This window comes from Penaeus monodon, chromosome 29, assembly GCF_015228065.2.
Source record: "Penaeus monodon isolate SGIC_2016 chromosome 29, NSTDA_Pmon_1, whole genome shotgun sequence".
Taxonomy (NCBI): domain Eukaryota; kingdom Metazoa; phylum Arthropoda; class Malacostraca; order Decapoda; family Penaeidae; genus Penaeus; species Penaeus monodon.
Window position 1 is genome coordinate 30,004,103 of NC_051414.1, and position 684 is coordinate 30,004,786.

Sequence of the window (684 nt, forward strand, 5' to 3'; positions counted from 1 at the left end):
TTTTTCAGTAAAAGAATTTACGGTTTTCACAATATTTATGGTTCTATCAGGAGGGGTTTCAATAAAATACATTACTCCAGTTCCTATCCTTTTAACACTTTTAATGAGGACTCCGTAGTTTATGCTTACACATTTAGGTATTTAATAACCAGTGCGATATCAGGGTTGGAAGTATCCCACGAAACAAATTATATAGTTACAGTCGATCTTTTAGAAGCAATTTGTGACCAGGTTTCATTATGATCAACTTCGTTTTATAACGAGTCATTACTTTTTATAGAAATGATCTTTAGTAATGTTTACGCCCATCACACTACATGTGAAATATATGAAAATTATTTTTATTGTGGACATGATAGATTCTCCATTATCTTACAGTATATTATCCATATTACTTTAAACACTCAATAAGGAAACCAAAGAAAAACACCAGTTTCCACTACATTGCCTCAGCCCGAGCTACATCCAACTCCCTGGCCTCATTTTGATTAACATACAATTCTACTTTCCCAGGCTTTAATGCAGTCTTATAATGAACAAGATGTAGGATTATAGATTATAGGTATTCACTGTCTGTAAAAAATATTTATCTGGATCTGTGTAAAGAATACGGGGGTTAGCTCGCATAACTCCCAGAATAGCGTGCCCGAAGGAGCTCCGAGGACCTAACAATGACTCCGAACC

General features: G+C 34.9%; 1 protein-coding gene across 1 annotated transcript in view; it reads right to left on the reverse strand.

Moving 5' to 3' along the window:
* Positions 1-75: 75 nt before the first annotated feature.
* LOC119592136 (serine/arginine-rich splicing factor 7-like) overlaps positions 76-684 on the reverse strand; it is a gene marked incomplete in the record, with an annotated part of 10,192 nt that continues 9,583 nt past the window's right edge. The window contains 1 exon segment of the mRNA XM_037940954.1: positions 76-684.